The 24,064-nt window shown below is 43.1% G+C and overlaps 1 long non-coding RNA gene across 1 annotated transcript; it reads right to left on the reverse strand.

The window, feature by feature from the left end:
• Positions 1-7,743: 7,743 nt before the first annotated feature.
• Positions 7,744-15,572, reverse strand: LOC120884250 (uncharacterized). The gene is made up of 3 exons (XR_005726590.2): positions 15,432-15,572; positions 12,798-12,909; positions 7,744-7,899 (listed from the first exon to the last, which is right to left on the reverse strand). It is a non-coding gene; the product is annotated as an uncharacterized LOC120884250 (long non-coding RNA).
• Positions 15,573-24,064: the final 8,492 nt, after the last annotated feature.

The following is a 24,064-nucleotide window of genomic DNA, read 5'->3' on the forward strand; positions in this document are numbered from 1 at the left end:
TTTCTTTTTAAGTACACGTTGGTTAAATTGGACGTGCTATTCCAATTCCACATGTGGATTTTCCAACTTCCCTTTTTTCTTCAGTTTCATTCCTATGCTTGAAAAAGACATTTTGTATTGTTTAATTTCTTCCATATAAGTTTATATTTATTGAGACCTATTTTCTGACCTCACATGTGGGGAATGTCCATGGTCACTGGAGAAACATGGGTATTGGGCTGAGCTGGGCAGTGCTCACGTTGTCAGTCAGTCCAGTTGGACTATGGTTCTGTTGAAGTTCTTCATTTCCTTATTCAGCCTGTGTGTGGTTGTTCTACTCATTGTTGAAATCAATATATTAAAGTGTCAAATTATTATTGTAAGATTGTTCAGTTCTTCCTTTATATTTGCTAATTTTTTTTCACATACTTTGGGGCTCTAATTTTTTTGCATGTATATTCCCAACAGCTCTATATTTTTAATGAGTTGACCCTTATCACTATGCTTCGTCCTTATTCATCTTTTGTAATGGTTGCTGCCTTAAAATCTATTTTCATGTTGGTCATTTTAGTCATTTACTGGGACATTCCTACTCTTCCACTGATGTCTGCCCTTGGACTGTGTGTCCTTGTCTACGCTGTCAATCAATGAAAAGTTCGTACATTTAATTTAAAGTAACTCACAAGAAGAACTCATGTGACCTCATATACTTGCATTCTCTGTGCCTTACAGTCCTTCATTTCCTACCTTCCTACCTTCCTTTGTGTTTAGCTGATTAGTACAGCCATGTATTTTCCTTCCCCTCCCATTTTGTTTTGTCTACATTCCATATGTGTTTACCTTATGATTATTGTAGGTCATAACATTCTAAAATTTGATATTTGACTCACTACTAACTCACTACTAATGCCAACTGAATTTTAATTACTTACAAAACTCTACTCCTACAGCAGTCCATCTTACCCTTTTTATGTCATTCAAATAACACAGATTTATACATTGGATGCCCAACCTCATTTTAGAATTACTTTTGAATACTCATTTAAGTCCCATAGATAATAAAAAGTAACCTTAAAACCAAGATTATAACAATAGGAGTTTTCACATTTGCCTATATAGTTATCTTTAACTGAGATTGCCGTATATTCAATCACTTTGAGTTAACTCCCGTGGTTTTTCCTCCAGTTCGGAGGGGTTTGCTCTGTGGCCTTACTTCTCTGCAGGTCCAAGAAGGGTTGATGACCTTCCATCATTCATTTCTGGTGTGGGTGGGGATGATGGCTTCTAAGCTCCATGCATACTGGGGAGAAAACCCAGATATCTGTACTCCATACATAAAAACTTTGCCTGTAATCAGGACATCCTGTGCCAAGGGTTCTCCTAGAAGAATCCTAATCTGAAGTCAGATGTGAGGCAGTTTAAATAGCTTTAAATAATGATTCTCTTTAGCTTTTTTGTTAGCGTGGGTCTATTACCAATAGATATCCAGTGCTTCAGTTTTTTTTTGGAGGTTTTAATTTTTCCTTCACTTTGAAAAATAATTGCTTTGACAGAATTCTTAGTTGATAGTTTCTTTCTTTCTTTCTTTCTTTCTTTCTTTCTTTCTTTCTTTCTTTCTTTCTTTCTTTCATCTTTCTTTCTTTCTTTTCTTTTTTTTTCCCCTGCACCTTGTGTATATCAGTTTGCTGGATTCTGGCCTCCCAGGTTTTTGCTAAGAAATCCACTGATGATCTTACTGAGATTCCCTTGTCATGGTGAATCACTTTGTTGCTCTCTGTTGTTTTTTTTCCTCTGTCTTTCTACTGCATGGTTGCACGTGGTGTGATTTCCTTATATCTAAACTGCTTATTGGGTTTGTAGATTCATGCCTTTCATCATAATATGTATGTTGGGCTTCTAGATGATCTCCTTTAGACTATCATTAGTTTTCTTTTTCCTTTGCTCTTCAGTTCCAATAATTTTAATTATCCTATCATGATAAGTATTGATGCTTTCATCTTCCTACTCAAATCTTCTTTTGAATATATTTAATTAATTTTTCATTTTACTATTTGTAACTTTCAGATCCAGAATTAGTATGTTTTATGTTATGATTTCTATTTGCTTATATTTTTATTCATATCTATATACATTTCCCAATTTTCTTTATTTTTTGTCTCTATTTTTAGTTATTCCTTTAAACACAATAAAACAAATATTTCATAGTCTTTTATAGAATGTTTGATATATGAACTGTCTGGGGATGGTATATAGCAATGTATTTCGTTTCTTTAAAGCAGCTATATTTTCCTTTATCTTTTTTCAACTAGTTTGTGTGTTTTTTTTTAATCAGAATTATTATAATGTTGAAACTCTGCAAGTCAGGGTTTTCTCCTTTCCTACATTAGTCTGATTTCTTCTTATTTGTAAAGACTTCAATTCATTTGTTTTGATATTTTCCCCAAAACTTTTTATGATGAAAATTTCTTGTTTTATGTGCTTAGTACAATCTGTCCTTTTAGCTCACATTCGGCTAAAGACTGATAGAGATTTCCTTGAGTCCTAGAGCTAAAACAGACAAAGGACTCAAACACACACACACACACACACACACACACACACAACAATAAAACCAGAAACAAAATATAAGAAGGGGGATCTTGGAGGTAGGAGGCAGTGACAACTACCTCTCTAGTTTTGCAGTTTTTATCAGATCAATAGTCACATATCAAGTAGAAGGATTCACTGTGCATTCTTAAACTTTTTGAGTACTTTTAAAAACATTTAAGTATGTGTCATGCGTAGGCACACACATGAATTTCTAAATATTTCTGAATAGATTTTCCTCAAGTGTCTAATTTCTCAAGAAGCTCACCCTTCAAGTCTCAAGTGGTATATTGTGTGTCTCTACCTAGGGACTCTTGTTCCAGACATTGGCATATTGGTAGTACTGTGAATTTATTGTGTCTGATAGTAATACAGCTGCTGCAGCACTTAAATTAGTGTTGGAATAATGCATCTTTCTCATGCATTCTATTTATGCCTTTGTATTTAAAATGCTGCTATCTGCACAACTCTATCCGGGGGCAACATTTCTGCTCCTGGCATTCAGTTCCACTGAACTCTGGTTCTCTGTATGTACCCTGCCCTCCAGTTAGGAGGGGCTTGCTCTGTGGCCTTGCTTCTCTGCAGGTATAAGATGGGTTTATGACCTTCCACTACTCACTTCTGGTTTGGGTGGGGATGATGGCTTCTAAGCTCCATGCATGCTGGGGAGAAAACCCAGACATCTGTACTCTGCACATAAAAACTCTGGCTGTGATCTGGACACCCTGTGTCAGGGGTTCTCCTAGAAGAATCCTAAACTGAAGTCAGGTGTGAGGCAGTTTAAATAGCTCTAGGTACTTTATTTATATACACACTTGTTAACATTCCTGTCTCTGTGATGTGTTCAATGACCAGTGGGATTTTAGATGAATGTGACAGTGGACCAGTCACTGGTTCAGGAGCTGTTTTCCTGGTTAATTGATGCATTTCTTTCCGAGTGTCACAGTCTGCTGCATTTTCTGCTGGAATTGAGTTATTGGTTCAGGTTCTAAGCCCAGTGGCCATGTGAGATGTTGCTGAGCCTGCTGCAGCGGGAGCATCAAGTCAACTTTCTGACAGAGGAGAGTTTGGTTGGGGACAACACCCTTGCAGGAACATGTGTCACAATTCACATTCCACACAGCACACCCTCCTTTCATTTCCTCTCACACCATCTTGACGCACTCTGACAGATACGTGCCTCAAAGGCCTCCATTGGAAGCAAAGTTTTAAGTGAGATATTAAAATGCCCTGCAGGGGAAGGTCAATGTACTCTTTGGAAACCTATTGGAAGAAGTCACAATAATATTTGACAATATCCCTTTAGGAGCCAAACTGCATTGATAAAACCCCCGAGACTGATAACACTGATAAAACACCATGTCTGATAACACTCCTTAAAAGAAGTGGTTGTTATCCCATGGCACTTGTGCATGTCACCCTGAAGCTGATATTATGACTAACAAGATGCACACCCTGAGAGCTAAGCCTGGGATAAAGAAGTACAGATCACCTCAGTCATGGAGCCTTCTCCCAAGGCCCATTAATGTCATTAGAATAAAGAAAGGGAGCTTGCAACTTGGGCCCCTTGCCTTCCCTCCTTCCTGCCATGGGATGCTCCAGCTGTGCTGTGGCCAACTCAAAAAACAGACACAAACACCTGCTGTGAAAAACTCAACACGCAAATGTCTAAACATACTCCTCTTGGAGTATGTTTAGATTCTTTTAAACCTATGGCACATAAACACTCAGCTCAATAACTGATGAAATTAGTTTGCATCTTTATTTCTATGTGAGTGGTCAGCGTTCATATGTTGAGGATGAGTAAACTGAGGGTTAAAAGCAAGGACAGAACATATGACATATTGCTTTGTGTGCACTGGATTTTTGGGTTGTTATTCTAATCTTATTTTCTTCTGGATTTATACACATAGAACAGGAGGTCTTGAGACCATGTCCATGTGAGGTAATCAGCTGCCCTTCAATTACAAAACCACAAACCACAGCTTTACTTAAAATCCTAGATTCTCAAACAACACGATTCCAATTTAGGAAAATAATTTTAGATGCTTTAGGAGTTGATCATTCAGCAAGCTGTTCCGTATGCACGTCGTGGGATTGCCCAATGCTGGAGTCGTCAGAGGAGAGCAGCTTCCATTATTTATCACCCTCTAAGTTGGGATCACTCATTGCCCTGGTGGTGGTCCTCTGCGTCTGTTCAGTTAGGAAGTGTAAAACTCTGTGGGATTCGTTAAGGGTGATGACAGCTGAGCTTGCTCTCGGAGAAGACATCTAAGGAGAAAAAACTGCCTTCAGAAGATGAATTTTTCAGTGCCTAAGATGTTGCTTTCAATAGTTCCAATAAACATATTCTCCACTGCTACAGAACTTCAGAAACTTAGAGTTGGTGAGCCCACACTGAGCACTTGCTGGAAAAACCACATCTCCAAATTCATGCACCAAAAATTTAAGTATCTGAATCTATTTTCAGTAAAAATATCTTGAAATTTTCAAGCCAAAGTAAATATAAACGTGACTTTTTGCCTCTCTGGACCAAGACAGTTTACTAGCCAGCCCCTTCCCTCTGCTGCCCACACCAGCCTCCCTCCTGGGCCAGGCCAAGCTCTGCGATGCTGAGAGGAAGTTGGGAATGCGGTGGAGAGGACCCAGGGAGGCTCACGGAGGCTGTGCTGGAGCCAGGGGCCTGAGTCTCTCTGTGCCCACCCTCACGCCACCTTCACCTGCTCTGGCAAGCCTAGGTTCAGAGGCTGCCTCCGTCAGCCTTGGTCTCAGCACAGGTAAAAGTGAACCAGCAATGAACTTGTCTTTGTTAGCTCCTGAGATGGGGGGTTGTTTTCACCTGGTTCACTCCTTTTTTAGTTATAGATGGAATCATACCTTTAATTAATTAATTTATTTTTATGTGGTGATGAGGATCGAACCCAGTGCCTCACTCAAGCCAGGCAAGTGCTCTACCCCTGAGCCCCTTATGAACAACGTCTTCCATTCTGAACCCTCTCTTCCTTTGGCTTCACAAGGTTCTTTGTACTCACTACCTAATCAGCTTTCGTCTCTAGAGCACAAAGGTTGCCTGTCACTCTTTAGTAATGGCTGCCAGAAGCAACCAGTGGCTTCCCCTGAGCCTGAGTCCCGGAGCACGTGGCCAGGGTGACTCTCTAAGGTAAGGAAGCTAAAGACAGACGCATTGGGTCGGAGTTTACCAAGAGCATGAGGAACCGTGGTGTGCAACCTGGCCCCGTCTTTATGGGACCCAGAGGTTGGCCATCTCTCAGGCCCTCATTTCCTACCTCTAGTTATCTTCCCACCTTTACTTGCTGTCTTCACGTTTAAGTGAGATGGAACTTCATAAATCAAAGGTATGATTCAGGGTAGGTCATCTCTTTAACCCCAGCTTCATAATGCACTAAGTTATATTCTCACTTGAATTGATCTTCCTTGAATTGATCTCTCAGAGTTAATTTGAGAAATCCCACCATTAGGTCTATTCAGTGATGTGCTAGAACCAGGTTTTATAGGCTCTACCTGCTGCTTGCTGCAGCGTGACCCTAACATAAAGAGTCATAGTTTTTTTTTTTTTTTAACACATTGAGTTTCTGTTCCTCTCTTATCCTGTGCCTGATGCCAGCACCAGCTTGGGTTCACTTGAAGCTGCCTTGAAGAAGGAATAGAGCAGGGCTTGCTGAGCCCCAGTAACAGTGCTGAAACTCGTTCCCAGGTCTGGATGACTCTGCACAGTCTCTTCTGTGAATTCACTCAGTGTCACTGATTTTCATCCCCAAGGAAATTCTGATGATTGTCTATTTCACAAATGAGTATGGTGTTCTGTGCCATGTGTTCCTTGAGTTTGAGCCTATTTAGAACAAACAGAAATGAGGAGGTGGTGTTGCTCCAATAACTGGAAGGACAAAGCCAGGTAGTGCCTGTACACTTGGTCCCTGTCTGTAAGTGATCAGTTTCCCACGGGTATTTACGGGTCGGATGTGGTTGGAGCATCAGGAGGGGAATGTATTGGTAAGAACTTGGATTCGATTCTTCCTAAGAGGAAGTGAGGATTGTGTGTGGTGGTGGCAAGACTCTTGGTTCATGATATGCAGTTTTCCTTCCCTGGGTTGGTTCCAGGTGCTCAGGTTGCTTCCGAACTCTTCCCTGTCATGTTGAGGTCCTAGAAACTTCAGCCGAGGAACGAATCAGGCAAGAACCAACTGAGAGATCCACTGTGCAGACTTCCCTGGACCCAGGGCCTCCACACTGAGGGACAGACCTCCGACCTGAGGTTAAGCCACCCAGGGGAGGTGGGCAGATCCACCCAGGTCTGCCCTGGGACGGGGCCCACACTTAGCGCAGTCACTAGGTCCTGGCAGGGACACCTCTTTCCATCTCTGGCTCATTTCATCCTCGGATGATCCATCAGCATCTCGGTGTGTCCAGCCCTCACATTCCCTTTGGGTCCCTCAAATGGTGGTTTCAACATGAATTTATTTAGACCCAACAACAATGAATACACTCTATGTTTGGTGGCACTTAGTCAAACAGTGGATACAAGGTTGCAGTACTCAAGGCGCCAGAGGATTGATTTTTTAGGTGACCTTTCATTAAGCCGTATGTATGCCCTCACTGCTGCACGGGTTGCTCACAGTGAGCTGGGCTGGCGTGGGAAAAACTAAGACCTGTCAGTGCCACCCCTCCAGGGTGTTGCTTGCTCAAATGCACAGTCCATGAAGCAGAGTTCAGTGGACTCACGATTGGAGGTCCCCATTTCTCCATCCCACATGGTGAACTCAATCTCATCAGAAGACAAGGCCGGTAGTTTCATGCCTTCAAAAATTTGTCTCAGACCTCAAATGCATCACTCCCCTGGGATGCAATTCTAATAGTGAAAACATTAGGAGGTTTGTGCATGATAGGATAACATGTGAAGGGGATTATTTTAGAATTAATTTGTTTTCAGAGAATTGAATACTATAAATCTATGCAAGTATTCATACTTTAACAAAACAGTAAACATGCCCCTTAGACACTAAGGAAATAATCTTATTAAAAGTTGGCAATATTATGTTTAAGTGGAGACGACCACAAACATTTAAAAAATTTTTAGATTATACTAACTAAAGAAATTCAATTAGATGTAATTTTTTACTTTATTTCAAGTTTGTAATTTCAAAATACAATATTCTCAGTCAAAATCTTTGTTTGCATACACACTGCTAAAAAATGCACCACAATTTACTTACTGTCTGAAACATCTTCCACATAAATAATCTCAATTTTCTGTAGATGAGTCTGTGATAATTTTAAAGATAGTCCAATAGGCATATAAATGACAAGTGATGCTTCCTGCAAACACAGATAAGACACAGAAGTTTATTTTCCAGATTTATAAAATAGTTATAACATGTTTAAAAATCAATGGTTGAAAATGTTCTCATGTTTTCTCTTATTAGAAAATGTTCAGTTTCCATGTCTGACACGTACTAATGCTCTATTAAAGAAAATGTGAGAAACACACACAAAACACACACACACACAAAGGAAGCAAGTCTGCTGAATCCTTGTTCAGACGTTTTTGTTGATGATTTAGTGCTTCCATTCCTGTGCCCTGAGTCAAGGTTCATGTTTGTACTAGCATGCGTGTGTGCATGCACATAACAGAACCCTCAGCTCTTCTCACTTCCTCTTGTCTGCTAAGTGCCTCTGGTTGCTTTCCACATTGGCTTGTTGAAATGATAGGGACACACAAGCATATTGGAGTGGCATAGTGGTAAACGGCTATGTTTAAAATTTCTTCAATCACTTAGACATGGGATAACATTGGGGGATGGGAGAGGAAATGTACAAACCAGTGGTGAGCTGGTGGATGGCCAGACACTTGTAAAAGAACTTGCGAATTCTTGCTAAGTACATGATCAGAGATAGGTATTAATTTTCAAATCTTTCTGTGAAGTTTCTGACATGACCCACACACTGTGGCTAAATTCTAAATGCAATGTAAGCTTCAAAATAAGAATTGATTTGCACAGTAAGATCAGGTATATCTGAGGTAAAGGTCTTTATTGGAAGATATTGAAGTTATTTTTGTCATTCATCCTAAGCCATTTCAAAATATCTACTAGAATTAAGAAATAAATTTATAAAGTTCCAAAGATTAAACCAGAAAACGAGTAACAGCAAATGATTAAAAAACAAAATTAATGAATAATTTCATTTACACTAGCATCAAAAAAGATAACACATTCTAAAGCAATACATTTAATAGAAGAAGTGCAAGACATCTCCATTGAGATGGACAGAATATGTAGAAATGCGGAGAGGTTTTGCACACAAATGGAAACTATAACATTAACAAGATGTCATCAGTCTGCAAACTCATCACCAGACCTAAGGCAGTCATGACATGCAAGCAGGCTTCCGTGGAAATTGTTTTGCTGACTCCCAAGTTGGCATGGGGATGCAAATGACCTCAAATAGCCAAGCATTTCATACAAAACAAAAGCCAAATGAAAGGACTTGAGTACCCTGAGTTCAAGATTTCTAGAATTTCTGCAAGCCAGAAAGTGGTGTATGGAGGTAGATAGACACAGACCAGCAGAGCAAATGACTGAGTAAACAAATGATCCACAAAGTTGGACAACTGGTTTTTGGTCAGGTAGCCTGGTGAGTTCTTGGGGAAGGGAACATATTCTCAATGAAATGCTGAGAGAACAAATTAACGCAAAGGACTCTGGACTTAAATGGAAAAGTTAAAATTATAACCACTCTAGCAGAAAAATGGGACAAAAAGTTTGCAACTTTGACTTTGATAATAATTATTTTTGGACGTGATTTTTTTGAAAGTCTGTTTATAGAAAAAATAAATAATTTCAACTTCATCAAAATTAGACACATTTGTTCCTCAACAGTGTTAGCACAGGTAATTAGGTAGAAATGAACAGCAATGGGTCATGAAGGAGTCAAGGAGAAGGGGTAGCTGCAAAAGGGCTCCTGAAGAGGAGCAGACCCAGAGGAAAGACCCATCATACTTCGCCAGAAGGACCCAGATTCCTCCTAGCCCTGTAGGGTGGGGTTGTGAAAGAAGTCCATCTTGGGGAGCTGGGCAGAGCCACCTGGAGGCCCCACTCACATTCTACAAGGGATATCTAACTCCCTTTCCTATGTTAAGGGCACACACTAGATTCCCAAGGTCACACACGTACTCACAAGCTGCTCCAAGGGTCAGGCGACCAGTGCATGACCTTCCTTCCATGGCACAAAGCCATAAAGGATGAAGCAACGCAAGCACACAGGCACATGCCTCAGTTGTCACAGTGAAGGCTTTTGACTTCCCTAAATGGATGGTAGCTTTGCAAGTGCTGATCGAAGAACATGGCTACCCGTCACTCTCACTCCACAGTTTCCCACCACTGCGAATCCCCACCCTCATCCTAACACAAGCCCTAGGCCCAACCATTTAGGGGCGATCTAGCCCCTAGCTGACACTGTCTGGGGCTCATTTTCCCTTTGCCTGGGCTCACAGTACACCTGCTCTAGTTATGACTCTGCCTGGCTCCTCTTCCTCTGCCTCTGCACCATAGTAAGTGCCTCGCTCTTAGGCATGGGACCCAAGGACCCAGGATCATGCCGGTCAGCTCTCAACCTTGATTTAGAAAAAAGTACCATCAAGAAAGTGAAATTCAAACCACAGAAAAGGACACATTGTCCTAGTAAGTATATCTGAAAAAGGGATATATGTAAAATTCTTACAACTCGATAGTTTGAAAGCAACTAGTTCAAATATCTGAACAAACATTTGAGCTGACAGACATATAGAAAAGACATATGAATGGCTAACTGGCACTGCAAATATGCTTACAACGTCAGTAAGAAATACAGAGTAAAACCACCAAAAGAAACCCCCACCCATCCACCACAGCAGCAGGCACTAAGAAGACCAGCAATATCGGCTCCTGATGGGGACATGGAATGAGGAACTCTTCTGTGCTACAGAAGAGAGTCTACCCCACTCCCAGGGCTCCAGAAGGTAGCTTGATGGCTATTTAAAACATTGACGATGCACTTGCCATTAGTCCCAGCAAATCACTTCTGTGTATTTACCTAAGAAACTAAAAACTTACATTTCTATAATATTTGTATACAAATATTTATTCACAAGTGTCCAAAACTTGGAACAAATGCACTGTGCATCAACCAGTGAATGGGTATCAGCACGTGGTATGTCCACATAACCGACTCTTCTTCATTGTCATAGAAAGAAGGCAAGCTAGTGCATGTCACAACCCATAGGAATCTCAAAATCCGTTTGCTTGGTAAAGGGAGCCAGTGGAAAGAATGCGTAAAGATTGATTTCATTTACGTGAAATATTAGAAGACACAAACTGATAGTGACGTACAGGGGATCTTTGGCATCCTGGGGTTGGGAAGAGACAGGCCTGGGTTACAAAAGGGCCAGGGAATGTCTCAGGGAATGGTGTTGTCAGAATATCTTGTCTGTGGTGGTGGTTTCCTGGGTGTGCATCACACTTAGATTCACCAAATTCTACACTCTGAATTGATGCACATTATTATACCTCAATTATATTTCTATGAAGTTGAATGTCAAAAGAAAAAGTCGAGAGAGGCAAAATTGACTATGATAACAGCAATGGGAAAGGCCTCAGTTACTGAGTGGGTAGATGAAGAATTAATCAAAATGAAGACAAGACAGTAATTCTGGAATGTTAATGGTGACGGTTTTCTGTGTTCCAAATTTTAAAAATGTTTTCACAACATCAATAGTGGCAGGATTGAGAGCACCACAGCAGAACGCTGTCCCTGGTGTCCTTGTGGGGCCATGTTTGTTCCTGCGTGGAGACTGGATGACGTGCAGGAGGAAGCACTGAGATTTCTTTTGGTACTAGGACCCGAGGGTTCTGCCACCTTTCCCATGGGGAAGAGAGCAGATGTGACCTTGTCTCACTTCCATGCCTCTGTAAGCTGAAGCTGTCTCTCTGCTGGTTTTCTTGGGTTTCCAGAGCCACGGCTGGTATGGGGTGTGCCTGGTTCCTTGTTCTGTGTAGAAGACGGCCATCCCACAGCCTGGACAGCGCTGGTGGCCAAAGCCTCACAGCTGGTCCCACAAGGAAATTGTCAAGCCTTTCACCTGCAACCTCCCTCATCCAAAGAGTGCATTTTCCCCTGAGGTATGGCTTCTCCCTGCAGGAAACCTGCAGCCGTGGCACTATCCAGGGTGGAGAAGGTGCCTCTGTTCTGGGACAGTGTCAGGAGCCATGTAAACCCTCGAATCCCTGGAGGTTGACCGGGTCTTTAATGCCAGGCTCCTCTCTCGACAATCTTGCTCGTTAACCCCTGACCTGCATCACAGTGCGTCCTGGCTCTGAGGCTGATTTCCCAGGAATCGCCTCTCAGACAGTGTGTGCTAGGCAACGTCTGACAAAGGGGACCTTATCATGAGCTTTGAGAGATTTGTCCTATCTCTTGCTGGTTTTCTGGTCCCCATGGGTAGCAGAAAAGCTGCTCCTGGCACTGGGTAGTCAGGTAGTGTCAAAATTGGCCCTGGTGGGTGAGCATGAGTGGGGTGCCATATCCCCCTGCCTGAGAGCTTCCTGGGGATTGTAATCAAAGGAATAAGGTGATTTTTGCTAATTCTTTGGATGCAATGTAGAAGGGAAAGAGTGATTAATAACCAATTAAGGAAGAGTGACAGTCATTTGGACATAAACAGAACTAGTTTCCTGCAACTGGAAGGCTCAGGCCCAGGACTGAGGTGCAAGGCCCTAGACCTCTGGTGCGTGATGACTTATCAGATGAAGGAACAGGGTCCTGAGGGACAGGGTGGGGTGGCTGGGATTGAAGCTGAGAGCCCGGACGGTCCCCAGCCCTGAACTTGTGAGGCCGCAGAAGGGCCCACTCCCACCTGGTCAGGGCTGGTGCTCAGCCCCCCTCCTGTGTGTGGAGACCGCACAGAGGCCTCTGCCTTGCAGGAACTGTGATCCTCAGAATCTGCCCCATTACTCCCATCTCCAGAGAATTGAGGGTGACATCATAAAATCTCCTGACAGGGAACACACCGTCCCCTGGCAGACGAGAGAGGCTGCCCTTGCGGAAGTCACTGTAGCACACAGTTCCAAAGCCTGCCCTGCTTCTGGCCAGAGGGAAGGGCTGGTGCCTGAGGTGGTCAGCGTGGGCTTCCACACCGAATGAGGCACCGGCTACAGGAGCGATAGGGAGTTACTCCTCACCGTGCTGCGTCAGGAAACGTGTCCTAGGTTCGCTCTGAGGTCCTTTGTCCTGGGCTTGCCGGCAGCCGTCTTCTCCCTGTGTCTTCACATGTTCATGCCACATCTCCTCTTCCTACGAGGACAAGAGTAAGATGGGAGTGCATCCGCTCGAAGCCTGCATTATAGCTTAGTCACGTCTTTGAAAATCCTCCATGGATAGAGTCACCTTCTGAGGTACTGGGGCCTGAGACACTGCCCAACCCTTATCTGTGTCAAGGGCAGTAAGGCCTACAGAGAATCAGACTCTCTTGAAATCTCCACCCTCAGTGTCCACACTGGAACCCAAACAATTAACCCAAATCACAGTTGACTGCATGAGTTGCCAAGAAACAGAATGCTTGTCGTATTACCTGCAGAGAACTACACTAGCATCAGAAGGTACTCCTGAGCTGGGTGCTGTGGCCCATACCTGTAATCCCAGAGATTCAGGAGGCTGAGACAGGAGGGTCTCAAGTTCAAGGCCAGCCTCAGCAACTTAGCAAGGCCCTGAGCCACTGAGTTACACCCTTTTTCAAAATAAAAAATAAAAATGGATGGAGGATATAGCTCAGTGGTAAAGCTCCCCTGGGTTAAATCCCCAGTACCAAATAAATAAATGGACCCCTGAGAAAGACACAGTAAACGTGGATACAAGACCTCTGGCCCAGAACAAAGTGTCCCCCCCCCCCCCGTGGGTCATCATTTGAGCAATGCAGGACCTGGAACAGTGCTTTCAAGGGCAGAGTTACAGTTTCCAAAGCTGGGAGTGGGTCTGAAGTTGGATGCAGGGAATCCTAAGTTCCCTCAGTGATGGGGAAATGGGAGCAAGCTAAGGCCTGTTTCAGTGAGCACCGTGAGCTAGTCTGCTTCATTAGAATCACCAAGTTTAACAAAGTCTAAACACGCGTTAGTGATTCACCTGGCAGCATTCACGCTCACTAGCTGCTGTTGGGTTCCTGGACACAAGCCGGGGAGAGGGAGGAGACATGATCATCTAGGACGGCTCCTCTCTCTGTTGGCAGAGGTTGGGAGGAAGCTAACCTTTCTTCTTACTGAACCGCACACGTCCCTCACCATCAGTTCCGACATCTCTCCTGTGAGCGCCCTGCCTGGTAAACTACAGATGAGGAGGTTTAGAGATTCATAAGTTCACAAAGACAGGAAAAATGTTTCAATGCTGCCTTTCCCCTTGGAAAGATAACAAGAAAGCTTACTCAACTGGAATGATTTTCTATAGCCATCCTCAAAATGTAAAACCCCCCACCAGGAAGTTCACCCTCCTGCGGGATTAATGGAGCTAACTGGGTGGGCATTGGGGCAAGAAAGAACATAATTTCAGGAGTGACTTTGCCAATTTCCAATTCTGATACCTGGGCTAAGTTGTCTAATTTCTCAAGCCTCACTTTCCTCTTTTAAAAATGGGCTTGGTCCTAGGGTTACTTTAAACATTGAGTGAGGACATCGGAATGAACATACTATTGAATGGCAATTGGTTTTATTAGGAAAACATACTAAGTTAATGTGACTTCCAATTTTCTTATGTATGGTTTAAAATAAATTTACACTAGCTTAAAACTGATGTTCTTAGTGTCTTTTGAAGTTAGCAAGTTTCTGTCTTTTTAAATGTGATTTTCAACATAGGAATGAGAAAATCCTAATTCCTCACTAAAGAAGATAAAAGTCAAGAACACAGGCTAAGAATCTCTGATGTTTGACATATTGTGCTAATGAGATGAAGGCTTTCTATACACTTCTATCTGATCTTATCCTTCAAAGGAGAACTTAACCCTTAATACAGGAAGAAATACAGGTTGCTATTAGTTACCAACAGGAGTCAGGAAAGACGTGGGCACATTAACTTAAATGCTTTCTTACCACATTTTAAAATTCTTTTTCTTGGAGGAAATATTGAAGCCATTGGTCACAAGGATAGAATTAAATAAGGAAACAGACATTTGCTCACAGTAATGTTCATCAAAGATTCTTATTATGCATAGAGAAATATTGAAAACAATGAACACTGTTATATAGTAAAAAATTGTTTATTAAGAAATCTACTAAAGCTATTGTACAAGTAACTGATGTTTTGTAAAATTATATATACTATGTAATACCATAAAAACAAACGTGTAACTCCATGTTTGAAGATTCCTAGAAAGTAACTATCAATGTGTTATGAGAGGAAAGATGGAATGAAATTAACCAAATCATCTTATGGATACATATATACAATGAATTCCACCGCTATGTATAATTAAAATGCACCAATTAAAAAGCAATAAGTAAATAGAGGGAAGACCAGGGAAGTACAGAAATGGGATCTGGGGAAATAGCGAGGATTAAAATAGAGCAAATTAGGTTATATACATTCATGAATGTGTCAGAATGTATTCCACTATCATGTATAAATACAATGGACAAATAAAACCCAAAATGTGTTCATTTTTTCTTTCCTTCACAGAGTCTGATGACTCTTTACAAACTTGTTCTCAAAAGATATAAGCACTGGGTACAGACATCACACAATGGTCATCATTCAGTGAATTTTTTTCTGGTGAGAGGGCTTTGAACATGGGCTGTCACCTCACCTCCAACTCCACCTCCCGTCCCCTCTACCTTCACGAGCTTTTTCCTCCATGAGATGATAGATCCTCAACTCGTCTGGGTCTTTACTTTTTTCTGTTTATGAAGCACTCTTGGGGCCTGTTTCTCCAGATTCCTTCCATCTCCCTTTCCATTGTGAGCTGTAGGATGGTTCTGGCTACCCAGGGCTGCTGTGCTGCCGTGTGGCTCCACTGTTTACTCTGGCTGCCATGGCCACCTTTGTATCCTGGGGTGTTTGTTGCACGTGTGAAGACAAGAGGCAGACCCGAGACTCCTTCCGGGCGTTCCTTCTTTTCACCTTTCCTAATTGACAAAATGGGTCTCTCCTTCTTTTCCTGATCAGCCCTTGAGTGGTGACTTACGAAACGACCTTGAGACCTCCAGTTCCCAGGCTCTCCTCTGTGAAGGCACATTCCTTTTCTGTAGTTTCTGGAGACAAGGAGACGATAACCTTGTTCTGGAGGCCTGGGAAGCCCTGATCTGTACTGATCGTGAGAAAATTCCCGTTGAAGTGACAAAACGCAGTCTGAGTCTCAGACACCTTTGACATGTGGTGGTCATTTCTAGGCAGACATGATGACGGTGAGCGCTCAGCAAGCCACTGAATCCTGGTCCTCGTGGACAGGGAAGAGAGTCAGACAGTGAGCCGCAGGCCGCACTCAGGGCCATGGGCCCCAGATGGATGCTCTGTAGAAACATTCCAAACCCACCCAAACCCTTGGGAAGTTGAAAAAGGGAAGGAAGGTTGGACTAAATCAGAGCTACAGAGAATTTCAAACTCAACAGCTAAAAGAGCAAAACCAATCAGCATTTCCCCTACCAAGTCATTTTCCAGATGCCTACTTATCATAGAATCATAGGAGTCAGGGCCAGTATCCTTGGAGGTTTCTGATGCCTGATTAGCGTGGATATTGAGGGACGCCTCTTTCAGCAGCCACGTAACTAGACTAGGACACTTCCTTGGGACCTGCTATCAGGACCCCCTACCCCCACCCCCCGCCTTACTCTGAGATAACCCTGTTTCTTTTCTTTTTACCTGAATTAATCTCATGCCATCACACACAGTGCCCATTGTCCATGGATTTAATTCTTCAGCTTTGTGAAACAAGAACCTGGGAAGGAGCTGCTGGCCCAGCTGTTGCTGAGCGGTACCACCAGCAGGCACAGCTGTCCGGAGCTCAGAGAGCTGGAACACACCACCCTGCCTGTCGCCAAGGTAAAGGCAGAAAACCCAGGTCCACCAGTGCCTTGACCTTCAAGGCAGTCCTTCCTAGTGGACAAACATGGCCATCATCCTCTTGGTAAGTCTGCTGTGCTCTTGTTCCTGAGAACTCAAACTCTCCCCATCCTCTTGAGCAAAATGGATGGTCTGATCTACAAGTTTCACTAATCTTAGGGTTAAAGTCACAACCCCTAGGAGTATAAATTTTGGGGAAAAACATCCCAATGGGAAAAATAGCACTTATTTTTTTTTCAGAATTTGATACTATTCAAAAGCCAAGAAAAAGGGAAATGAGCAAACACAATGCTTCTCCTTGATTTGTATTCTAAAGTATATTGACACTATTAACTCCTTTGTAATTAGTCAACATAATGAAGAATGGAGGCACAGTGTGTACATGGTATACACAGGAGTTGATGCTACTTTTAGGACATGTTTATAAAACGTGGCTTATAAATTCCACATACCTTGTATCTAATCATGATGAAGTTTATTACATGGAGCTCAAAGTAAATTCAAAAGGCTTTTGACTCTTCATCAGTGTTGGGATGCATCATTTATAAGGAGATTTTAATAAAAATTTAAAATGCATAAATGTGTTTTATTTTATAAGCATACTGTAAATTTGACTAAGTGGAAAGGAGAGATAAGAAGAAATTCCCAATGAACACCCAGTTAATATTGTATGGCACTCCACTGTTTTCCAAATCTATGTTGTCAAAAGCAGTAGTCCTTACCCAATTGAGAAGCATATGTATGATTGGTAAAGTTTTCAAATAAGCAATTTACACCATACTGTTTTAATGTCAGCTAAAACTTTACCTAATAGAAACCTATCATCAAATGGCTCACATTAAAACAAAGCCAATAGCCGCGTTTTCATGGCAGGGAGATCTGATTTGACATAGCGCTCCAGGTAGCCAATAGGAATGGATTTGCCTCAGGAGCCACTAACTCCTCAAAGAGAAAGCACACATTAGATGCGAGCGCCTCCCGGTTTGGTCTTTTCTCAGTGACTATTCACCAGGGATATTGCTCAAGTCTCTATGTCGTGAGGTCTCAACTTCCTTCCCTGTAGGAGGAGTTCCTTGAAATGACGTAGTTCTAGTCTCTTTTCAGTCATTTTTAAAATTCTGTTTGAACCAGGACAGTATCTTCAGTGTCTAGAACAATGCCTAATTTAATTTAATTCAGTTTTTTTTTCAGAATTGAGAAAAAGGCATATGGAGCTAAAGCAGATAGATATCTTCGAGGAGCTTGTCCTGTCCACCGGTTAGACATTTTAAACAAAACATTCAATAAGCAACCATAATTTAATCAATATGAAATTTGTCTTGACAATGCTATTTTAAGGTTGGTAAAAAGTAATTGTATACAGTGGGTTTACCTTCATAAACTTCCACTTGCAGATTCATGGGGGGGGGTACATGCTTCTTTTGGAAAACAATTCACTCTTCTTCCAATTCCCTCAACTGCTTCAAGTGTCCTAATTACTAGCAGCATTTGCAGACCTTTCTTCGTATGTACAATAAAAGGCAAACATCACCCAGGTTTCATAAAGGGTAGGCAAATCTCTTCCAACTATCTTAAATATGAGGTTTGTTAGCATTTCTTTCATAAGGGTTGGTTAGAAGTTTAAATAATCTCAAGTGTTCAGTTTTCATATATGGATAAAGTCCATTCTTGTGGCCAGTCTGTAGATTTGGAGTTATCAGGATTATAAAAGTTGGCCATGAATTCTCTCCTTATGTAAGGTCATCCACTAAGTTCCTGTCTAATTGACACTTAGGTGAAATTTCTGAGAAAGGAAATGGGCAAATATTTACTACTTGTCCATAGTAGAAGCTGAAATATTCTGGAGTCTAAACACCAGACTTTCCAAACAGATCTCACTAACAGGAATTTTCTCAAAAGAATTCATTTTAACTTAATTAAAATGAAGAATGATTTTTCTCTTGTATGTAGCAGATGGTCTCGGCTAGAAATTAGAATCGTGTCTTGATGGTAGTATCCTCAGGACCTGAAAAAAGCTATGACAAACCCTTCCAGAAACATCACAGTGACACCCATCCGTACATTTGTTGAGTCCCTTCCACATCAGGTAACAATAACAAAGTATCGAATCACAACTATTCAAAGGCACAGGGACAGAGAACATTGTGGTCTACACAGCACCGTGGCACCATGACAGTTGGTCTGATAACCAAGATGGCTGTCAAGTGAGGAACAGGTGGGAAGTGCACAGCATGGACATGCTGCCCAAAAGATGACTCACTCCTGGAGGGACAAAGTGAGACAGCGTGAAATGTTACCATGCTCCCAGACTTATTTATTTTTAGGATAATTCTATCAATTAATTCTTATAGTAGGAAGGGTTATTTAGCAAGCATCGAGATTCAGAATTTGGATTCCTTCTCTCTCTCTTCCCAATTTCATAACCTCACTTCTCTGATTGGAATTCGGAAATCAGTTCCCTGCGGCTGGTCTAGACCTGAGCTCTGGATCCTTTTTGCCTCATGGTCCTTGTTGGACCCCACCAAGGTATCTCTTCTGAGGGTCCTTTAAACATTACTCCCAGTCCTCACTGACCCACTGCTGGAGGGTCCCGGGCTGGAGGGACTCGTGGTCTGTTCTCCCCACAGAGCCGGTGCAGGGACGTGTCTGGGTATCAGGCTCCGTCCGGGGCATCTTCTTCTCCTTGGCACTGGGTTGTCTACTTTATGCTCGACTTCCTCGGCACACACTAACTCCCAATTCCTGGCTGCCTTCCTTCTGTGTCTCCTCCGAGGGCCGGGGGAGCGTTACGGGGTCTTCTCATGCATGCTGGATAGAGACATGGAATGCTGGGGTTGGGCTGTAGGTTTCTCCATCTTACACATCACATTGCCACTTTCATCCTGTAGTGAGTGGTCTCCTCTGAGAATTCCCAACATCAAGTGACAGCAAGACCCTCTTGACTTCCAATACACACAATCGACCCGAAGTTTCTAACCCCATATAATCCACTGGGCCCTTTCTACCAAGACCAAGCTTTGGGGGGCTCAGATCCCACCCCCATGTCCATTTTGTCTTCTTCTCTCGTTCCTCTTCACATCTCTCCGTTCCTGCCCAGCTCAGCAAGGATTCCCCAAACCTCCTGAAAGTGTGAGAAAGCTCATCTTGTTTCTTTTGTTCTTTTATTTTTTTTTTACCCAATTTTTCATCTCACTAGTGCTGTGGGTGATAGTAAAATTTTATGATCAGTTCATCCACTTCTCTCTTGATATTTAAAGTTGGGAAGGAGAGTTCTTTTCTCTTAAGTTTTATATAGTGGCAGTCCCTCTTCAGAGGTTTTTAAAGCCTGCTTTCATAGTTAAAGCTGAAAGGTGACTTCTTTGCTCTTGGCAGGACTAGGCTGACACCAGAAGCCAATGAAGAATGTAAGCAATACGTTGTAGATTTACCCATATAGTCAAAATTTTCCCAGAAACACTCTTTTGACAACATCAGATCTGCTTCTCTCATTAACCACACTTATTAATCACAGAGCAAATATCTGTCAAGTGCCTGTTATGTGTCAGTCACTGCTAGATGCTGGGCTAAGATAGAGGAAAGAAAAAGACACAAAATATAAAATACTAAAAAAAAGTGATAAAAGCATACACAATGTCAGAGAACCCTAAAGATTTTAAGCAAGCAAGACTCCACCTATGAAAACACAAACCCCTCTGTTCCTTGGGTCACCAGCCCCGGGTGCCCGTAACTCCACATCCCATGAGGTTCTCAGGGATTTCCAGATGAAATAAAAAGAGATTTTGTATACCCATGCTCATCCTGGCCAGATATACTGTACCCTTCCTGGTTCTCTCTATTCCCAAGCTCTCAGAGGAGGCTCGGGTACCACTCTCAATTTTGCCCTCTTTACCAGTCAGCCAAAGTGGGTGATCACTTATTCATGATGACCCTCTATATGGGATCATTCAGGGCGGCCCCAAGTCTATTATCATGAATTCACTCTTGATGGATCCCAGGGCTCTCAGATTCCCAAGTTAACATTCTACTTGGAAAATACACAACAGAAATATATAAAGCAAAATAAAATAACCGTTTCAGGAGATATCTGCCAGCATTACTCTTTTTGCAGCATTTCTGGGTGCTGCTAACTTACTAACAGTGATGAAAGACTGGGTAAAATTTAGCTTTATTTCAAAAATAGAAGTCTTTGTTTTCCTATTACAGAGCTCCTTAGAGTGAGAAGACACGAGCTAAAATTACCTTTCCATTATACTCCTCTTTCCACACCTAAGTGACAGTCGGTGTTTGCCAGGCGTTGTGCAGGACCTTGAGTCCGGAACAAGATTAGTACTTCTGGACCTTCCGCAGATCCAGGCAAGACCACCCTCCAAACGATTCTCACAAAATCTGGGATTTTTCTCAAACCTTCTGTCTAGCAGCGAGCAGAACTTCTCTGTCGAGCCCACTAATTATTTCTGTGTACATTATTAACCAGTTAAGGTGGAAGGCAGCGGGAGACAGCGGGAGGAAGTGTTAGCAACAGGACAGACACAAGTCCAGAAGCAGGCCCATCCAGATTTCCCTTAGGAAATCCTGACTCCTCATGTCTGATTTTATCACGTACGCGGAGATCAGTGATGCGGTGGCCACAATCCTCACTACACAGGACAGCACAGCCTCCCAGGGGCTGCTTAGCCCGCCACTCTGCAGGCAGCTCCTGGGAATGACTGGTGCACGCAGCCCTGGCTCTGCACCGTGTTGTGAGGACAGCAGCTGCTGAGCCCTCCTGAGGAGCCCTCCACACTCATCCTAGGGTGTGAAATCGCCAGGCACTGCAAGGGTTCCGAGGCCACCAGAGGCCCCCGGACATTTCCCTTTGGCTGAGCCGAGTTCTATGGGTCAAAACAAGAGCTTGGTTAGGGAAGCTTTTCTTAACGTTGGCTCTAGAAAAGGCACCCGTCTGATAAACGCTCAGAGTGGCATAGATTAAAATTGTTCCCGAAGACAATTTGTTGCCCTGGAGATATAAAACATGGAAAAGCTGTTGTTTTTTCCCCAATCTTGTGATTGAACACGCCTCATTCTTTAGCTATAAAGAGATTCTTGCTTCCTAAAGTGAAGGAGCCAAGTTTTCAAGTCACGTGTCTAAAACTGGTGATGTAGGCCATGACTGAATCGGTGTGTGGACTTGTGACCCTGCCACAGCTCTGCTATTCCCGATACGGCAACTGGAAGCTGCTGTTTTATTATTCATTTCTTTAATGGATAAAACTAAATGAAACTCGATTATCACAAAAATACTGTGCCTCAGTTTTGCATGTCCTGGTGCTTCTTAAATTTGGAGTGTCTCCTGTCACTGGCCAGGTATTGTGTGGTCTGAACCAATTGTGCTGGTGAGTTCACACGACCGTGCAGTGCTTTCATGAATACTTAATAAGCTGAATGCCCCAGCTGAATGCTTAGGAACAGGGGGACACAATTAAAGTCGGGTTATTGCTCATCTCTTGCCAAACTTTCTCTTCTCCGTTTTGTTTCCTCCTTGGAGACTCAGTGACGAGCTGAAGACACACCTGCTGTGCCAGAGAGACCAGGCCCTCGACCCTTCCTGTGCACACGTGATGTTTGGGAACATGTATTATGGGAGAAAATCAGTGAGCACAATTTAACAAGAATTTTAATAGACACTTCTCTGTCAAACACCTGTGCATGGTAACTAGGGCTTCTTATTTAGATCATTGCTCATGGTTTGACCGTTGCGTTCATAACCTTGCCAGTGGCTCTTGCGACGAGGCTTACAGCCATGCTCACGCAGCCCTGCCAGCCTGGGAGGGAAGACACGCTGACATCATGCTGCGGGCACCAGGCAGCTGGGTTGCACATTGGCAAAAGTGACCTTGTTGACTCCTCAACTGAAAGCACTGTGCTTCTTTCCTGAACACATTCCATCTGCCTCAGAGCCAGGAAACGGCCTCCAAGAACCCAGGAGCCTGGGAGTCACCATCCTGCCAAATGATAATCACTTTGGAATTTAAAAAATATCTATTCTTCTAGAATCGTGTGTCTGTACTATATTGCTTTGGGTAGAAGTTGCTTTTGCTGTGTTGAAGAAAGATTCACCAGTTCAGAGTTTACGTACGTTCCCTGCCTTCACTTCCCTGGGGCGATGAGCTCTTTCTGCAGAGATGATACTGTACATGGAGTAAAAAATGAGCAAGTACTTACAACACCATGGCACTGTGGATTCCTCTTTTTATTTCTTTTGTTTTTAAATTTCATTTATTTTTATTCATGTGGGTATAAACCTCAGAACTTTAGCAAATGAATGGAAATAAACCCAAAGTACCCTGAATTGTTTGCTAGAACATTTACAAAAAATACTGAACATCCAATTAAGAATGTGACTTTTATTTCAAATGATCAAGAAGAGGAAATAATTATTTACTCAACAAGTATTTATTGATGACTTCTGCCAGGGACAACGGACACACACACACACACACACACACACACACACACACACACACACACAGACTGGGCCCCCTTCCTGCTGGGGACCTCCAAGCTGGTCGCAGAAACAGACTCCCCAGGACACGATGAAGTGTGATCAGGTGCACTGTTGGACAGATGCCCCAGGATCAGCAGCAGCACTGACAAGGTGAGCCCTGCCTGGAACTGAGGACCTGAGGTGACTTCCCCCGAGTCCTCAGAGAGCTGGCCAGCAGGCTTTGCACAGAGCAACAGCAGAGGGGTTGGCCTTCCCTACAGTCACAGCCTGAAGGACAACGTCCTGCGTGGTGTCCTCGGGTCCAAGTACAGTCATTTATGGATGGGTGGGGTGTGGCCAGCTCCTTGAGGTCCTGTCATGACATGCTAAGTGACATGGTTGCACTGTTACATATTTTGATGGTTTATTTAATTCCACTTTGACAACGATGCTGTCAGATGCAAATTTTAGGTAGATTTTCCAGGGTTGTATAGAGAGCAGGGCTGGAGACAGGGGTCCCGCTGCCTCTGTAGGGGTGCTCAAGTAGAACCCATCAAGGTCGAGGGCCTGACCTTGGACACTAAGAGTGAGAGGAGCTGATTGTGGAATGTGGTCCTGAAGGTTCTCGTGACTGACGAAACGGGGGGTTGGGCATGCCAGGTGTCCTGCAGGGCAGAGGGCTCAAGCTGGTGACCTCTGGGGGGTTAGGAGGTGGGGTGGTGGCAGTGGTCCTAACAAACCTTCTTTGACAAAGGAAAGTTGGCCAAGAGCACAGTGTGATCCACATCCAATGAAGTCCTGCTGCCTCTCAGTTCTCAGGCCAAGCGGACCTGCCCTGGGTGATTTCCCTGAGACCAGGCTGGGTTCAGTTTACCCCTCAGTCTTCACGGCAGAACTCTAGGTGATCTGCAGGTGAGCTACCCAGGCCTGGAGGCACAGAGAGCG

The sequence above is a fragment of the Ictidomys tridecemlineatus genome, chromosome 14 (assembly GCF_052094955.1).
Source record: "Ictidomys tridecemlineatus isolate mIctTri1 chromosome 14, mIctTri1.hap1, whole genome shotgun sequence".
Classification (NCBI taxonomy): domain Eukaryota; kingdom Metazoa; phylum Chordata; class Mammalia; order Rodentia; family Sciuridae; genus Ictidomys; species Ictidomys tridecemlineatus.